General features: G+C 43.2%; 1 protein-coding gene and 1 long non-coding RNA gene across 2 annotated transcripts in view; one reads left to right on the top strand and one right to left on the bottom strand.

Annotated features, from left to right (window-relative positions):
- Positions 1-14,636, bottom strand: part of VCAN (versican) — a 188,050-nt gene extending 173,414 nt beyond the window's left edge. The window contains exons 1-2 of the mRNA XM_056538850.1: positions 14,456-14,636; positions 5,133-5,206 (exon numbers count right to left, since the gene is read on the bottom strand). The gene's annotated coding sequence lies outside the window, so the exon portion shown is untranslated. The remainder of the gene's footprint in view (positions 1-5,132; positions 5,207-14,455) is intronic.
- Positions 13,676-16,974, top strand: LOC130290813 (uncharacterized). Its single transcript, XR_008847705.1, has 3 exons — positions 13,676-13,767; positions 15,258-15,489; positions 16,827-16,974. It is a non-coding gene; the product is annotated as an uncharacterized LOC130290813 (long non-coding RNA).
- Positions 16,975-19,007: the final 2,033 nt, after the last annotated feature.

The raw sequence follows: 19,007 nt of genomic DNA on the forward strand, positions 1-19,007 counted from the left end.
AGCCGGGACAAAGATTATGCTGCAGCTGGACAGGATTATGTTCTTGATGGAAGACCCCAGCGGTCCTTTTTTTTTTCTTACAAAACTTGATTTCTATAAAAAGGAGATCCATTTTTTTATTAAATATATTGGAAATGTTTTGCCAAGATGTATAACATATACAAAGTTTTTGATTCTGACAGTGGCTATGAAAATACCAAATATTAAAAATAGTACAGTCAATAAACCTGCTCTCTACACATAATTAGAACAATATGAAGACCATTTACAGCTTCTGTGCTCTGATGCCTATATCCTGCTGAGTGTCAGGGATCAGATTTTCCTGGTCCTTTCCTGATTTTTGTCATCCAACCCTTTCGTTCTGGGAGAGATACCCCACTGTTAGAACTGCAGGGTTGTAGCTTACCCCTTTCTTCCCCATGAATGTTCAGCCACACTGAATGTTCATGCGCACGGGGAGGACAACATAGCTGTCAGCTTACATTTGGCCAGCAATTATTGAAAGTGTACAGGACTTTTCCAGCAAATTTGAGACTTTTTACCCTTCTACGCTGCACTCGCACTCTTTTATTAAGTGGGCAAGGCTTAGCATGAATGCGGTGTGGCCCCTCACAGCCCTGCAAAATGACTATATTATTTTTCTATTGTTTTAGTTAATATATTTTGCCCTTGTTAAAACATATTACATTTACTATAGTTACATACTGATATGTTTATTATGGCTATGTATTTGTAGGATTTTGACTCACCTTTTTCAATAAATAAAAAAGAAATACTGTTGATTTATTTACTCCCATTTACAAAAAAAAAGAAATTATGTATTTTATTACAGACTTATTTTCCTCTTGAATTCTTTCAAAATACAGCACGAGATCCTGGGTGCATGTCATCTGCTTATCATGCTAGAAATAGGTGAAATGTACTGTACAAATGACATTCGTTGATTTATTAGAGTTTTCTTGTGGAAATGGTAGAAAAAATATACCTTTTATGTGCTTTGCAAGTGAGCAATTTGTTTCCTCACATGAGCTCATAAACATCTTGTGGTTACAAGTGTGGTAACAAATTAGGGAACGTGAAAGTTTGACGTTATCTCAGAATATTTTGCTTGAAGTTTCTATAGTGAGTAAAAGTCACCACATTCATTTGTAAGCATATCTGTAGGCTCAACAAAGCTCAACTTTTTTTTTTTTTTTTTCAAAGAAAAGCTTTACAACAATGTTCTTTTATATTGATTTATAAATTCATATAATTTACCATATTTATACACTTGACTTCTCCCAATATCCTGCTGGTTGACTTTGGAAATAGACAGTATATTTTGTCAGAGATGTATCAGGTATCTTTAACTTTGCAACTGCCACATAAACCTATATTCACACCTGCCTCGGAGCCTCGTTGAGGGCAGTCCATAGCACAATGGCCACTAATGGATTCCGAGAGATCATATTGACTTGAATGGGGTCAGTTGGATTTCCCTTTGAAGTCCGTTTATTTAGCAGGATTTGACCACACAAAAAAGTACTGCATGCAGCATCTTTTGCCAGGTCAAATCCTGCTAAATAAACAGAATACAAAGATTAAAGGGGATTCTGGCTTTATACATCTTATCCACTATCCAAAGGATATGGGATAAGATGTATGATCATAGGGGACCTGCCTGTGCAGGGTACTGCCTCTGAGATGGTGACATCACGGCCTCACCCCCTAGTGATATCACGCCACGCCCCCTCCATTCATGTCTATGGGAGGGGGTGTGGAGTGACGTCACTAGGGGACGTGGCCGTGATGTCTCGTCCCTGTCTCGGAGGCAGCACCTGACACCGAATGCCGGGGGCTGCACCGAGATCATGGGGATCCCCAGCAGCAGGACCCCTGCAATGATAAATCTTATCCCCTATCCTTTGGATAGGGGATAAGATGTGTAAAGCCAGAATCTCCCTTTAAAGGTTATTACTTATCCCAAGAATAGGTGACAACTAGCTGATCGGTGGTGGTTTGATCTTTGGGCAACGCCGATCATGAGAAGAGAAGACCTTTGCCCCCTAACTGAATAAAACAGCAGCATGCATGCTCAGTCACTACTCTATACAATGTCCATTGGCCTTCAAAACATAGCCAAGTGCTGTACTTGGCTATAATAAATCTATAGTAAGTTAATAGTGGCTACCCCTCCATTCACTCAGGGTACAAAGTACCTCTTTTTTCATGATCGGTGGGATAACTTTTAATTTTGTGGTACCAAGAGAATCTCGATCCGTCCAGGGATTCTGCAGTGTGAACCCGGCCTAAATCATGGGTTAGGTGGTCAATGGTGGGGAGTCTTTAGTCTAACCATATCTCATCAAATACTGAATATTTTGGGTGACGTGTTTAGCCAGCATATCCTATGGTAGCTGCTTAGGTGAACTTCATCTGTATACTATAAGAAATGATTTTACCAACAGCTGCATTGCACCTCATTATTGTGGATTGTCTGCACTATACTGAGGAACAGATGTGTTGGACAGAGATGAATGTTTCTCCCACCATTCTCCTTCTCTCAATTGTTTAGCCTATTAGGCAAAAATATGTTTAGTAAAAATTTGTTTACAACACATTTCACAGTCCATAAGATAACTACAGAAAGATGTATAGCACTCGGTTTACATGAAATAATTTGGTTGTCTGTATAGTAGCAGTATGCAGTGAGCAAGGCAGAAAGAAAGTATAGTGTCCTCCTTCAGCTGAGGTGTGAAAAGATGCTGCTCCCCTGGCGCTCTCCCGTCTAGTCCCGTCAAGATGAGAATGCTGGATGAGTCTGGAAGCTCATGTCAGGCCAAGAGGTTTCTTCAAGCTATTAAAACCAGACTTAATGAACGGAAAAAGGGCATGAAAGAACCACCACAGGGTGAAGAAAATCCATGATCACCAACATGAAGCCACTAGGAAGGGTTTCCAAATATGCCGTCCTGAACAGCACACTTGCAGTCCTATCGATCCCAGAGAATTTGGAGCCTCGGGTAGAACAGAAGAATTTGTTAGAGATCGGGGATAGACAGAACGAGGACTGGGAGCTCGGGGAGTTCTCCAGGGCCAATAGGATCGATAATTTTTATTAACAGATAAGTACAATCAAATATGTACACTGCCATGATTAAGAATTACTAATGTGTCAGCATTTCAGTTGTTTATGGTGTGTTGTTTAAGCTATGTCTTCTATACCTATTTGTAGCCGGAGGATTTACCAGATTTCATTACCTGTATCTCACCAGGAGTCAGCCCGGCTATCACCTCATGTGCTCTGGATAATAATTGAATCTCCAAGGATCCTGACAAGTAATGAGCTGATTCTTACATTCTATTATTACTGTATACTGCATAATCCAAACAATATATGTTATTAGCATCATTGCTATAGCTGCAGTATAAACGCAAAGAAAGAAAGAAAATGATGATGAGGAAACAACAGTTCTGATCTTTAGCCATAAACAAATGTGTTTTTCTTCTAAACACGATTTCCTTTTTGCAGTTTGCCCTGTAGAGTGCTCTCTGACTCAGTCATTGTGACTCTTACTCTAGTGAAATGTATTAATCACAGGGTGGGGTGGGCAGATGTCCCAACATTCACTCTGGACTAGTTCTGGGGGCTGCAGGTGCTTCTTCATTAAAGACGATTAATGGCGTGCAGAAGACAAGCCAGACCACACTGAAGTCCTGAAGAAAGAGGGCAGGGAGATACTGTACAATAAGCCTGACTCCTGTAGCCAAGAGTTAAAAGGACAACTAATGAAATGTATTTGCAGATCTTTTCCATATGCATCGGTTACAGTTTCATAAAACTCAGACCATTCCTAGAGCCATTCTATTGGCTATAATTGATGAATAAAGGTAAGTTATACCTCATTAGTAGGAACACTTTAAACTGATACCAAATACACAGTTCTGTATCAGACACACTACAATGATAGTAGGGTAGTGAATGGGACAGTGCAAAGTACTAAGTTCATTTGCTGTGTCCAGTCCCAAGGTGTTTATTCTCCTTATACTAAAGTCATCTGCACCCACTACCTGTCTACTATGTATGGCAGCCTCCCAATTACTGATGATGTTGAAAATGGGAAATTTTGGCTGTGCTGAACGTTCATGTGTATGAGGAGGTTGAGAGAGATAACTGTCAGCCAAACAAACATTCAACCAACATTTATTAAAAATGTATGGCCACCCCCAGAAGTGCTACCCTCCTTAACCAAGCTCTTTAATAACGTTGATGACAGAGGATCAAGAGAGTATATAAGCATAGCTTTTTTTTTTTTTACTGGTATCTATTACAGATGAGCGAACTTACAGTGATTCGATTCGTCACGAACGTCTCGGCTCTGCAGTTGCTGACTTTAGACTGCATAAATTATTTCAGCTTTCAGGGGCTCCAGTGGGCTGGAAAAGGTTGATACAGTCCTAGAAGAGTCTCCTAGGACTGCATCCACCTTTTCCAGCCCACCGAAGCACCTGAAAGCTTAACTAATTTATGCAGGCTAAAGTCAGCAACTGCCGAGCCGAGCAGTTTGTGACGAATCGAATCATTGTAACTTTGTTCATCTCTAGTATGTACAATCTTTGGTCAATGTATAATGATAATGCCACAATATATAAAATATAAATATTATTTACTATTACTGTATTCTATATTTACAATATATACTGTAGTTGAAGATATACTAATATATATATATATATATATATATATATATATATATATATATATATATATATATTAAATGAAGTTTAATTGATGGGATACGTTATTTGGTGCCGGGCTCCAGCACCCAGTTATACAGAATCCAGGCCACTTAGCCCTGGTAATATCCAGGGAAAGAGTAGTGCTGAGTTAGTGTACTTATGTCTGTCACCTTGTTGGAAAAATTGTTTTTAGCTGTACTGTCTTCCCATTATTTTGTGTGAGAAGATAGTGGTGGGGGGGACATATCCGTATATCCATTTGGGCTCCTTCCCCTACATCCCAGGCTAGATTTTCCACTCCTGGAACACTGTCTCTGGTCTGGCATTACATAATACTAGATGATCTTCATGAATACATTGTCAAGAAAAGCAGCGAGATAGAATATATGGCAGAAATCTCAAAAATACATTACCGGATTTAGCAAACCACAGGATGGAAACGTGGTTCTGGGACAAATATTCTGGAAGACGAGGTCATGTGCTGCAGCTGCAGGTCAAGTAAAGAAAGAGGATCATGGGACACCAGACACAATAACGTATTTCAAATACGTCTCTATTATAATAAGAAAAATCTGGATCCTTTTGTTTTCATTAGCAGTAGGCATTGGATTACCATCATAAAAAATGTCTTCACAGAAAAGTTCTGCCGAAATTGTAATAATATTAAATTGGGACCAGTGGATTGGGATATGTGTCTAGACTTGTCTACTTGCTTAGCCTTTTAAGTCCTACTTTCCCATTCCTGAAGATTGAATAAATGACTGCATCTATACTATACTATATGCTGCAACAATCTAATTTATAAGAATTTGTAACATTGTAAACCACCAACTTTGTTTCACAAGAAGATATGGCTACCATGTCAGATTGTACTTTATGAAGGGGTGAGGGGGCACAGCTATAGTCATACCTATGCCCTATGGGCTTAAGAGTTATCTGATTCTGTATTTGAGGGAATTCCCATTGTATTCTCTATGCTATGACATCACAGTTCTTGATCTCTGCAGTATGAAACCACGTTATGACTTTTTAGCTCCAATGGCCCATGTATATCTATTTACTGCCCCCTTGCAGACTGCAAAATCCACTGAACTTCTTTCCTGAGAGGTGGGATCTGACATCCTGGATCTGCCAGTACATCCAATACTGATGAAAAATGCCCTCAGATTCCATGATGCTTAGCAGCACTACTGGGTTTGTAGATGCACCTGCAGAGAGCTGATCAGTGTTTCTACGAAGGTGCTGGCTCCCATGATGACATACACAGGGTTCCAAATGCTGGAAGAAACTGATGAATGCTGAACGCATACTAGGGAGAATAGAAGAGATTCCTAGATGAATTTGTAAGAGACATCTATCAATTGAGCTTTTATCATGCACCTATCCTGAGAAGGGGCCCAACTAGGTCCAGAAACATGTAGATGTGTGCTATTGATAAACCGTTTTAAGTTTGCACTAAACCACAATCTGGTGTTACAGCTTTACATTGAGGTCCAGCGCCAATCAAGTTCCAGTTTTGCCTTCTTTCGCTTTGCTATGGATTGAGCTTAGAAATGGCTGAATTATGGTTTGCTGACTAAAAGGGAACAACTTAACACCAGGGCATTGGGGGAGATTTATCAAAACTTGTGCAGAGAAAAGTTGCCCATAGCAACCAATCAGTTTGCCTCTTTGATTTTTTTAAAATGAAAGAAGAGATCTAATTGGTTGCTATGGGCAACTGGGAAACTTTTCCTCTGCACAGGTTTTGATAAATCTCCATCTCCATTTGTGAATATTAACCCCCTAAGGACCAGGCCATTTTACACCTTTGGACCAGAGCATTTTTTGCACATCTGACCACTGTCACTTTAAACATTAATAACTCTGGAATGCTTTTAGTTATCATTCTGATTCCGAGATTGTTTTTTTCATGACATATTCTACTTTAACATAGTGGCCAAATTTTGTGGTAACTTGCATAATTTCTTGGTGAAAAATCCCACAATTTGATGAAAAATTAGAAAATTTTGCATTTTTCTAACTTTGAAGCTCTCTGCTTGTAAGGAAAATGGATATTCCAAATTTTTTTTTTTCGATTCACATATTCAATATGTCTACTTTATGTTTGCATCATAAAATTGACAACTTTTTAATTTTGGAAGACACCAAAGGGCTTCAAATTTCAGCAGCAATTTTCCAATTTTTCACAAAATTTTCAAACTCACAATTTTTCAGGGACCAGTTCAGGTTTGAAGTGGATTTGAAGGGTCTTCATCTTAGAAATTCCCCACAAATGACCCCATTATGAAAACTGCACCCCCCAAACTATTCAAAATTACATTCAGTCAGCGTTTTAACCCTTTAGGTGTTTCACAGGAATAGCAGCAAAGTGAAGGAGAAAATTCACAATCTTCATTTTTCACACTCGCATGTTCTTGTAGACCCAATTTTGGAATTTTTAAAAGGGGTAAAAGGAGAAAATGTATACTGTGAGTATGGAGGTACCCCATAAGTTGACCTGAAGTGCACTACGGGCGAACTACAATGCTCAGAAGAGAAGGAGTCATATTTGGCTTTTTGAGAGCAAATTTTGCTCGGGGGGGGGGGGGGCATGTCGCATTGAGGAAGCCCCTATGGTGCCAGGACAGCTAAAAAAAAACCACATGGCATACCATTTTGGAAACTAGACCCCTTGAGGAACGTAACAAGGAATAAAGTGAGCCTTAATACCCCATAGGGGTTTCACGACTTTTGCATATGTAAAAAAAAAAATGTCACTAAAATGTGTTTCCCCCCAAATTTCACATTTTTGCAAGGGTTAATAGCAGAAAATACCCCCCAAAATGTGTAACCCCATCTCTTCTGAGTATGAAGGTACCCCATATGTGACCGGAAGTGCACTACGGGCGAACTACAATGCTCAGAAGTGAAGGAGTCACATTTAGCTTTTGGAGAGCAAATTTTGCTCGGGGGGCATGTCGCATTTAGGAAGCCCCTATGGTCCCAGGACAGTAAAATAACCCCCACATGGCATACCATTTTGGAAACTAGACCCCTTGAGGAACGTAACAAGGGGTACAGTGAGCATTTACCCCCCACTGGTGTCTGTCAGATCTTTTGAACAGTGGGCTGTACAAAGTTTTTAATTTGCACAGCCCACTGTTCCAAAGATCTGTCAGACACCAGTGGGGTGTAAATTCTCACTGCACCCCTCATTACATTCCGTGAGGGGTATAGTTTCCGAAATGGGGTCACATGTGTTTTTTTTTTTTTTTGCGTTTGTCAAAACCGCTGTAACAATTAGCCACCCCTGTGCAAATCACCTCAAATGTACATGGTGCACTCTCCCTTCTGGGCCTTGTTGTCCTCCCCCAGAGCACTTTGCGCCCACATATGGGGTATCTCCGTAGTCGGGAGAAATTGCATTACACATTTTGGGGGGCTTTTTTCCCATTTGCCTCTTGTCAAAATGAAAAGTATAGGGCAACACCAGCATGTTAGTGTAAAAAATTAATTTTTTTACACTAACATGCTGGTGTAGACCCCAACTTCACCTTTTCATAAGGGGTAAAAGGAGAAAAAGCCCCCCAAAATTTGTTAGGGTGCCTCCAGCTGTTGCTAAACTCCCAGTGGCTGTCCAGAAATGCTGGGAGTTGTTGTTCTGCAACAGCTGGAGGCTCCGTTTTTGAAACACTGCCGTACAAAACGTTTTTAATTTTTATTGGGGGGGGGCAGTGTAAGGGGGTGTATATGTAGTGTTTTACCCTTTATTATGTGTTAGTGTAGTGTAGTGTTTTTAGGGTACATTCACACTGGCGGCGGTTTAAAGTGAGTTCCCTGCTAGGAGTTTGCGCTGCGGCGAAAAATTTGCCGCAGCTCATACTTGAAGCAGAAAACTTACCGTAAGCCTGCCCGTGTGAATGTACCCTGTACGTTCACATGGGGGGGGGGGCAAACCTCCAGCTTTTTCAAAACTACAACTCCCAGCATGTACTGACAGACCATGCAGGCTGGGAGTTGTACTTTTGCAACAGCTGGTGGCACATTGGTTGGAAAACCTTCAGTTAGGTTCTGTTATCTAACTCAATATTTTCCAACCAGTGTGCCTCCAGCTGTTGCAAAACTACAACTCCCAGCATGTACTGATCACCGAAGGACATGCTGGGAGATGTAGTTATGCAACAGCTAGAGGGATCGCAACTACAATTCCCAGCATGCTGGGATTTGCAGGTTTGCAACATCTGGAGAGCTACAGTATAGAGACCACTGCAAACTGTGGACATCCAGATGCTGCAAAACTACAAATCCCAGCAGGCCCAGACAGCAAACAGTTGTGTGGGTATGCTAGGAGTTGTAGTTTTGCAAGATCTGGAGGGCTATAGTTCAGAGACTACCATATAGTGGTCTCAAACTGTAGCCCTCCAGCTGTTGCAAAACTATAACTCCCAGCAAGCCCAAACAGCTGTCTGGGCATGCTGGGAGTTGTAGTTTTGCAACATCTGGAGGGCTACAATCAGAGACCACTGTATAATGGTCTCAAACTATACCCTGCAGATGTGGCTAGGCAACTCACCGACTTTCGTTGGATCCAGCCGCACTTCATCACCGCCCGCCGATCTCCGTCGCCCGCCTGGATCGGTAAGTGGATCTTCGGCGCCGGTCCCCGTCATTTCCCCGTCCTGCCCCGCCTATTGTGGGTGGGCAGGACGGGGAAAACGAAAGTTAACCCCCCCGCCCCCGATCTGCTATTGGTGGTCGCGTCTAGACCACCAATAGCAGGGATAGGAGGGGTGGCACCCCTGCCACCTCACTCCTATATCTTCAGGGGGATTGTGGGTGTCTTAGACACCCGCGATCCCCCTTATATTCCGGGTCACCATAGACCCGTAATGACCCCCCTCGGCATTTGCACGACATGCCTGCTGAACAATTACAGCAGGCATCCCGCTCCGATCTCTGCCCGGCGCGCAGCAGAGACCGGAGAAACACCAGGACGTTCTGGAACGTCCTTGGTCCTTAAAGCCTAGGGCGCGGGGATGTTCCAGAATGTCCTTGGTCCTTAAGAGGTTAATACCAAGTGATGGAGGCAAATTTTTATTTATTATACTGTATATTGGAATGTGAAAAATATTAGTAAATAATAGTCATCTTTAAAAAAAAAAATGTTTTATAAACCTTTATAAGGTATCCAACCACCCATCAAGCATAATTAAATGACATAAAAAGACAAAAGTGCCAAAATTACAATACCAGGAAGAAAAAAGTTTGTACACAAAATAGCATTTTATTTAATAATCATATGAAAAAAATTTGCAAAGCAATGCAATCAAGAAAATGTACATAAGGTCTCCATAGATAGACATGATAATTAACCTGTCCTAGCAGGGCTTAGGTCTAGGAGATACACCCACCTTTTTCACCATCATACAAGCTTCATCAGGCTGGCTTTTTGAAATTACATTGTTCATAATTTTCATATAAAGAATATTTTGTGATGTGCAGCTTAGTATAAGCATGTTTTGTATTATTTGTGGGCCATTATCTTTGTATCATGATGCTCAGTTTATTATCCTTGACATAGCATTAAAGGGGTGTTCCAGGGAAAAAAATACTTTTTTTTTATATCAACTGGCTCCAGAAAGTTAAACAAATTTGTAAATGACTTCTATTAAAAAATCTTAATCCTTCCAATAATTATCAGCTGCTGAAGTTGAGTTGTTCTTTTCTGTCTGGCAACATTGTACTGAAAGGATTAAGATTTTTTATAGAAGTAATATACAAATCCATTTAACTTTCTGGAGCCAGTCAATATATAAAAAAATAGTTTTTTCCTGGAGAACCCCTTTAACCCCTTAAGGACTAAGCCCATTTTCACCTTAAGGACCAGGCCAATTTTATTTTTGCATTTTTGTTTTTTCCTCCTCGCCTTCTAAAATCCATAACTCTTTTATATTTCCATCTACAGACCCATATAAGGGCTTTTTTTTGCGTGACCAATTGTACTTTGTAATGAAATCTCTAATTTTACCATAAAATTCACGGCGAACCCAAAAAAAATGTTTTTTTAGGGAGGAAATTTAAATGAAAAATAACATTTTGCACATTTTGAGGGGGTTCGTTTTCACACTGTACAATTTACGGCAAAAATGACATGTGTTCTTTATTCTGTGGGTCAATACGACTAAAATGATACCCATGGCTAGATACTTTTATATTTTTGTACCGCTTAAAAAAAATCGCCCTATTTTGACCACCTATAACTTATTCATTTTTCCATATGTAGGGTGGTTTTTGCGCCGTCATCTGTACTTTTTTTAGATACCACATTTGCATATATAAAACTTTAGATAATTATTTTTTTTTTTTATAAAATGTGACAAAAAAGCAGCATTTTTGGACTTTTTAAATTTTTTACGTTTACGCCGTTCACCGCATGGGATCATTAACATTATATTTTGATAGTTGGGACATTTACGCACGCTTCGATACCAAATATGTGTATTTTTTTATTACGCTTTTTGGGGGTAAAATGGGAAAAAACAGACCATTTTCATTTATATTTGGGGAGGGGATTTTTCTAATTTTTTTTTACTTTTTATTTTTAGATTTTTCAACTTTACTTTTACACTTTTTTTGTCCCCATAGGGGAATATCTATAGCAATCGTTTGATTGCTAATACTGTGCAGTGCTATGTATAGGACACAGCACTGCTTAGTATTATCAGTGATCTTCTTGCTCTGGTCTGCTCGATCTCAGACAAGAGCAGAAGACCCCAGGAGACGCGATCGCAGATGTCAGCCATTACGGGCGGGTCCCCGGCTCGCGGTCATACACAGGACATAAATGTACGTCCTGGTGCGAGAAGTCCCGCCAAACCAGGACGTACATTTACGTCCGTGGTCGTTAAGGGGTTAAGGTCATTTAGTCACTAAGCTATGGCATCATTATATGTACTATTTTAGTTCTATGACAGTAAGGCTGAGTTTTCCATAGTATAGAGCATCCATATTACACTAGTGTGATTCCAGCCTAAGTATCATCATTGTTCTGTGACATTACTGTGGGCATTTTTCACATTCTACGACATCATGAAATGCCATAACACTATCCCATAACTTTACTTTTTAACACAGGATAGGGGATAAGTGTTTGATCGCAGGTGGTCCAACTGCTGGGCCCCCCTGCGATCTCCTGTACGGGGCCGCGGCTGTGCCGTGGCTCTCCCGTGCAGGGGGCATGCCGGCCGCAGCATGACGTTGCGGCCGACATGCCCCCTCCATACATCTCTATGGGAGAGGCGGGGAGGCAGCGTTCATGCCTCCCCACCTCCCCCATAGAACTGTATGGGGACGGGGCAAGGACGGGGCGTAAACCGTCGAGCTCAGAGCTCGACGCTATACGCATTAGCGCTCACAATGAGCGCCAATGCCTATTGAACTACATGGAGGAGGCGTGTCAGCCGTGATGTCACGCTGCGGCTGGCACGCCCCCTGCACGGCAGAGCTGTGGCCCCGTGCACGAGATTGCAGGGGGCCCAGCGTTTGGACCCCCCACGATCAAACACTTATCCCCTTTAACATACCATCCACAGCTCCCCCTTTGCACTGATGTAGCTTTTCTGTCCTCTGTTCCGGCCTTCTTTCTGCTTCCTGTGCACAGATCGAAACACTGCGATGAACTTATTGCCGGGCGCAGCGATTTCCCGCCTTGACCAGTGATACAATGAGCGCAGTGTCATATAACAGACCAACAGGAAATTATTTTCTTTATGAATTTCTTTTTGTCTTGTCCACAGTGCTCTCTGCTGACACCTGATGCCTGTATCAGGAACTGTCCAGAGCAGGAGATAATCCCCATAGCAAACCTCTCCTGCTCTGGACAGTTCCTGTCATGGACAGAGGTGTCAGCAGAGAGCAGTGTGGACAGGACAAAAAAGAAAGTTAAAAAGAAAAGAATTTCCTCTGTAGCATACAACTGCTATATTATTAAATAGCAGTAATTTAGAATTGTAGATGTGCACCATGTCTGTTTTTCTACCCGAATTCACACTGTGTTTTCTATCCCCTCCTTTTTTTTTTTTTTGAACATGTGCTGCACTCTTCCCCACCCCCTCAGCCCAACCCTATATAAGTAGTAATTAGCTACACATGGGCCATTTCTTTCCTAGCAGCCTCCCAGTCTGACTGGGAGAGCATGGGAAGTGAGCCATTGCACCTTGTTCACACTGGTGTGGTGCCGTGCGGCGGCCGTTGCTGCCGTGGCGCCATGTCTGCAGGGGGGTGCGGCCCATAGACTGGTTTGAGTGGCATTGGGGCCGCTCTGCCGGTGGGTCATTCCCCCCTGTGGGCATTGGTGTCGCGGCGGTGGTGGTCGCCGCCCGTTGCTGCGCCATTTTATGCTAGGGACGTTAGGGACCCACTCTGGATAGGTGGACTTGACGTGGCGAGTGGGCTTGTACTTTTTGATCAAAAATGTATACTAACAACCTGTTAGTTTTTGATATTATGCTGAGAAGCAATCAGATCATTATACAAGATTGTAGATGTGCACCATGTCTGTTTTTCTACCCGAATTCACACTGTAATTTAGAAATCTGTTTAACTTTCTGGCACCATTTCTTTAAAAAAAAAAAAGTACCCCTTTAAGGTATTTAGAAGCCAAATTGGTTCTGCACAATAGTTATTTATCATAAGCAACAGAGTTGTGCTTTAAATATTAACACAAATACAGTGTGAATCCAGCCATTGGGATTTTGCTACAGATTTTTTTGCTGCAGATTTTATTCTGTGGATTTTGTTATGAATTACCAGCAGAAATTCTGCAGCAAAATGGGGGAGATTTATCAAAACCTGTCCAGAGGAAAAGTTGTCCAGTTGCCCATAGCAACCAGATTGCTTCTTTCATTTTTAACAAGGCCTCTGAAAACTGAAAGCAGCAATCTGATTGGTTGCTATGGGCAACTTTTCCTCTGGACAGGTCCACAAGAAAGGTGGAACAATACAAAGATTGTAGCGACTGATGATGTGGGGAAGATACAGATGTGGAATGGCATTATAGGGGCACAGGTGGGTAACACTATTGGTTTATAGCAGTGTTTCCCAAGAAGGGTGCCTCTAGCTGTTGCAAAACTGCAACTCCCAGCATGCCTGGACAGCCTTTGGCTGAGAGTTGTAGTTTTGTACCAACTGGAGGCACCCTGGTTGGGAAACACTGGCTTATAGGGAGGGAAAGAGCAACTATGCTGGACTAAGCTTTTCAGGTACTGTAGGTGGGGGACACTATGGGGGAGATTTAACAAGACCTGTCCAGAGGAAAAGTTGCCCATAGTAACCAATCAGATCCTTTCTTTCACTTTTCAGAGGCCTTTTCAAAAGTAAAATAAGAAATCTGATTGGTTGCTATGGGCAATTTTTCCTCTGGACAGGTCTTGTTAAATCTCCCCCATAGTGTATATTAGAATAAATAAGGAAATAAACAAATCAACACAAAAACACACTATAATTTCCCTGAAGCTGCTTGTACAGAGAAGGCCAGTCCTCCCTGACAGACCACCCTGCTGATCCTCAGTTACTGTCACAGTGGACTCTTCTAAGTCCCCTCACACAGTCCACCCTCCCTACAGTCCTCCCTGACAGACCACCCTGCTGATCATCAGTTACTGTCACTGTGGACTCTTCTAACTCTTCTAAGTCCCCTCACACAGTCCACCCTCTCCACAGTCCTCCCTGACAGACCTGGCTGATGATCACTTACTGTCCCCTCATGGCAGCTCCAGCTGATCTTCTATCCTCCATCTCTTCCTTTCCTTACCCAGAGAGGAGCAGGGAGGGGGAGGGGCCGTCAGCAGCAGCAGGACCCCGGGAGACAGTGTCCAGAGAATGCCTGTATGACAAGATGTCACTTCCTAACACTTGTATCTGGTCTTTCTTCTTGTCCCCTGCGGTTATCTCTACCAGCCGTGCCTCTATACACTCCTGCCCCTGTGCCTCTGTGCCTCACACACACAAAAAAAGGGCATTAAGGGGCAGGTGCATGAAAAAGCAGGGGCTCAAGCCCCCTTTGAGCCCTATGTGTGCACGTCCCTGACCAGAGTAATAAGGGGAATGGGAGGACTACAGTACCCACAAAGATTATCAGAATTAGGGTTATTAAAGTTTAGAAAAAACGTTGATGAAAAAGTTGATCCACGTTCTGATTGCCATATTGTAATTGGTCTTTTTTCAACATTATGGACTATGTAACTATACATGTGCTTTGACCCCACTGTGTTTGTTATAACTGATTTGTGAAATCAGCTTACTGTATGCATTATCTTTCCATAGCACATCTCATAGTATATAGTCCCTGTAACATCACTGTGAGTATTACTCCCTTGCTGTTACTTTGCTCTGGTTATTACCACAGGCATCCTTATAGAGAAATATCACTATTACCTCTGTGTTATGACATCACTGTATATTTTATACCTGTATTATCTCATTGCTGGTCTTTATTATCGCTGCACTCTGACTTCGCTGTGTTTATAATCTGTTTTAATGTTGTATGCATTGCGTAGGTGACATAACTGAGGATAACACTGCACAGCAATGGGTGGCTTAACTGCATTGGGTGAGGCGACCGATGTGTGGTTAGGGAAATAAGTCACTTCCCTCCTTCAAATAAAGGATCCTGGGGTTGAAGCCCGAGGGAGGCCACAGAAACCGTAAGTAGCCAGTTTAAACAAACGAGCAGCGTGATGGGGGACACAGGACATGGCCATTTACCACCAACAAAAACACAAATCCTTGGTAAGCATGTTGATTACTGTATGATAATTTTTAAAGTCACCTTATGTTGGATAACCCCTTTAACTATTTACCACAACCAACCTCACTACTACCCCCTGGGCACCATGAGGGCTTACCTGTATCTTACCTGTTGGTTAAAAGCCCAGGAGGCCTTTACAACTGTTGTCAATCACGGCAATCCAACATGTAGGCGTAATTGGGTACTCCAGCCCAACCCATTGCAACACCAGTAAAAAAAGAAAAAGACCATAGCAAATATTTAACAACATTAGAGATGAGCGAAACATTTTTTAATTTGGACGATTCGCCAAATTTTCCGAAAACATTTTGTTTGGTCTGAATTTATCTGTGGCAGAGAGCCTCAATGGGGGTGTAGAACACTTTATCTTGCCATAACACGCATAGGGTTTGTGTTGGGTTAGTGAAATAATACTGTTATTCAGTATAACATGCAGCTTAGAGATGTCGCTATTAGAATCACTGTTGCAGAGCGGCACAATGACAAAGCCTGGAGGTGGCATCAGTATGAGGAGACCATATAGTGGCTGAATGACACAGCTTGGAGGCGGCGGCAGCATCAGGAGACCATATAATGCCTGAATGCCCAAAACGGGCGGCTTCAAACAGGAAACTCTACCTATTTCCCCCTAAAAACCATGTGAAATGGCAGTGTTTGTAGGTGGAAATAGGGCGAGGTTCCTGTGTGGGGCCGCCCTTTTTTTAGGGCGAGTAACACTTGTCAAGAAGGGAATTAATATTGCGAGAGTAGGGCCTTACAGGGGAAGTTTTTACCCCCACTGGTTACAATGGACCATACGTTGTTCCCTTCCACCTTTTAGAGGTCTTTGCATCACATCAATACTTGTTGGTGCAGGTGGCACATGGAGTTTTTTGCACGCCTTTCCTTTTGTTTGATTTAAAAAAAAATGTAGGTACACACATTGTATCCTAAGAAAAACTAAGTTTTAACTAATGCACATCCTCAATACTTGGTCTCAGGGCTGCCATCAGGAATTTTGGCGCCCCTTAGATCGAGGTGATGGCCCCCCATGGCCTGCCCCGAGTCCGACCTCAATTTACTAGTTATATATTTCTAATTAGATTATAGCAGAGTGCAGTGCAGTAAAACACAGCGCTGCAAAGTATTGCACTGCACTTCACTCTGCTATAATTTATTCTAGTTACTGTGAAACCTACCTAAAAATCTGCCTAAAAATTTGACAATATCCCCACATACCGACCATATAGAGCTAAATACCTGCAATCGCTCTGCAGTGAATTACAGGTGACATCTTCTCTGATTGAGTTGTTTAATTCTCCTTTTTTTCACCATCCAGCACAGGGCATCTTGAAGACTTCTCCTTGCCAAGATTCATCTCCACGGAACCTGCCAGAGCAGCCATACAGACATTTTAGGCTCTTTTCTCCAGCACAATGCCCCCTCTTTACAAACTCCCCATGTGTATTAACCTAATAAATAGTGCCCGTTTTGTGCTCCCTTATATAATTTTAGGCCCCTTGTGCCCCCCCCCAATATAGTTATGGACCCCCATGTGCCCCCCTGTGCCCCCCAAAATAGTTATAGGCCTCCTGATCCCCCAATATAGTTATAGGCCCCCTGTGACCCCCAATGTAGTTATAGGCCCTCTGTGCCCCCAATATAGTTATAGGCCACCCCTATGCACCCCCCAATATAGTTCTAGGCCCCTTGTGCCCCCCCCCACCAATATAGTTATAGGCCCCCTGTGCCCACCAATATAGTTATAGGCCCCCTGTGCCCCCCCAATATAGGTATAGGCCCCCTGTGCCCCCCAATATAGTTACAGGCCCCCTGTGCCCCCAGACACAGTGTATCCAGCCATTGGTGCTCTGACCACTGCTGCTTCGGTCCGTGGCCTAAAGAACTAGGTCCCCGGACAGGCAGAGCAGTGGTCTGAGCACCGAAGGCGGCGTGCTGTGCGGCACTGTGCTTGTATGATTACCTCCTGGCCAGGCCACAATTTGTGTTGCTCCTCTTCACTCTCCTGGTTCGCTCCTTCAATCTAGTCGCACTGCCTCCCAGCAGCCTCCAGGAATTTAAAGTGGCCGCGGGCCCACGGCCAGGGATACCACAGGATGTCCGTGTCAGTCTGCCCTGGACCTGGCGATACTAGTGGGCAGCAAGCCCCACCCCCCTTACAGGGGTACTGCCTGTACTCCCCCTGATGGCGGCCCTGCTTGGTCTTATGCCCAGAAATGTCTGTAACTGGGGAGCAGCGCCTTAAATATGTTTAGCACTATCCATATTTGTGAAGTGTTGGTGTGGCACCATGGTCAATCTACACTGATGCATCAGGCATTGGTGGGTGGAAATCTTGGCTGATCCATGCCTGATTCATCTTCACAAAGGTCAGTCTCTCCACATTTTTCGTTCACAGACGAGTTCTCCTTGGAGTTACTGTAGCCCCCACCTCACTAAACACCCGCTCTGATGGCACACTAATGGCCGGGCAGGACAGCTTTTTCAGGGCAAACTCTGCTAGTTACGGCCAAATATCAAGTTTGGCTGCCCAGAAGTCCTGTGGATCTTCAAGGTGTGTTGGGATGGGCATGTCAAAGTATGCCACCACCTGCTTGTTCAGGTCCTGCTCCAGGTCTACCTGCTGATGATAAGTTGCTTCACTATGCGGGGGAAGAAAGCTACTCATCAGCGACTGTAGACTCAGGCTTCTGCTGATGGAGCTGGTACTGCTCCTGCCGCCCCACCCTTCCCCAGCAGGCATGGCAGTGGAAGGTGAGCGCAGAGGGCACCCAGAGTCAGACCTGCAAGAGGATGGACGATGGCGCAGATAGGCATCGGCCAACTAACTACGTAGGATGTCTCTATAGTAGGTCAGTTTGTCCTCCCTCTCAGTGGGTGTTAAAAAGGCTCCCAATTTGTGCTGGTCCAATAAGGTGGAGAGCCAGTAGTCATCCCACTGCCGAATGGTGACAATTCAGCGGTCACTACGCAAGCAAGTGAGCATGTATCGTGCCATTTGTGCAAGTGACTGCCTGCCTCCATCTCCATTGCATACTGCCACAGTGTGTCTGGGCCCTCTGTCACGTCTTCCTCATAACCCTCTAGCTCCTCTGGCTGCTCCTACTCCTCCTCTCCTGTCAGATGACTAGAAAAAATGCCCATCTCGTGAAGCCTAAACTGTGCTCCACTGTGCCCCTCCCCCTCCTCCTCCAGTTCAGCCCCCACAGGGCTCATGAGATGTAGGCGCCACATCTCCAGTGCCCTGACCAGCCATCGTTTCCAACATGTGTTGTAGTAAATGAAGCAGTGGAATGGTGTTGTTCATCCCGTAATCCTGACTAATAAGGTGGCTTCCTCAAAGGGCCTGAGCAAACGGCAGGTGTCACGTATGAGCTGCCACTGGTTGACATTGAAGTTACACAGGAGAGTTCGTATAGTCGGTCCAACATATCACGTGTGGAAACGTTGCAAATCAGACTATACTCTTCCCATTGTCAGTCACCATGGTTCCCATTTC

This window comes from Hyla sarda, chromosome 1 (genome assembly GCF_029499605.1).
Source record: "Hyla sarda isolate aHylSar1 chromosome 1, aHylSar1.hap1, whole genome shotgun sequence".
Taxonomy (NCBI): Eukaryota; Metazoa; Chordata; class Amphibia; order Anura; family Hylidae; genus Hyla; species Hyla sarda.